Raw genomic sequence first — 772 nt, forward strand, 5'->3', positions numbered from 1 at the left:
AGGACAAGAAGAGGGTGGTTTGAGGGTGCCACAGGTGGGTTCTACTTCTTCACTTTTCCTCTGTTGTTTCTATCTGTATGTCTGTCTGTCTGTCTGTCTGTCTGTCTTACTTTTCCCCTAACACTAAATGACCATTATTGTGTTGACGTGCTTCTCTTTGCTCAAACAAATAATTGATTTGATAGTCGAACGAAGCTGACTTAGTGCTGTTGAAGCTAGAGAGGTGAGCTGAGTAAGCCTGATTCCCTGTACTGTAAAGGCTTATTCTCTGTTGACATCCACCCCTTGGCGCTCACATGACCTTTTGTATTGCGAACGCCGAAAAACTTCCATTAAAACAAGCAAAAAACCAAATAATGATATGAAGGAAAATACAGAAACAGTAGAACAATCCTGGCCTCCGTCTTGTTTGTGGTTTGGTTAATAGAGGTGGGCAAAATCCGGATAATCTATAAGGAAAACCGGATAATTCTCAATGAAATATTATCCGAATTCAGACCCCTTACTCTCTTTCCTGACCCGTTTGCCGAAGTGGGTGCACCCATTTGTTGAAGTAGTGCTAACCCGTTTGTCGAAGTGGTTCTAACCCATTTGCCGAAGCGGTTTATATCATAATATTTGCCGAAGAGGTGCACTAACATATTATCCGGATTTTGCTAAAGCGACTCATTGCCCAGCTCTATTGGTTAAGTCCCTTAGACCGGCCACATATTATATCTCAGTATAATTATCGTCATCTGAGACATCGGTGGGGTGGTGTGTGTGTGTGGGG

The sequence above is a fragment of the Aplysia californica genome, unplaced genomic scaffold (assembly GCF_000002075.1).
Source record: "Aplysia californica isolate F4 #8 unplaced genomic scaffold, AplCal3.0 scaffold00745, whole genome shotgun sequence".
NCBI lineage: Eukaryota > Metazoa > Mollusca > Gastropoda > Aplysiida > Aplysiidae > Aplysia > Aplysia californica.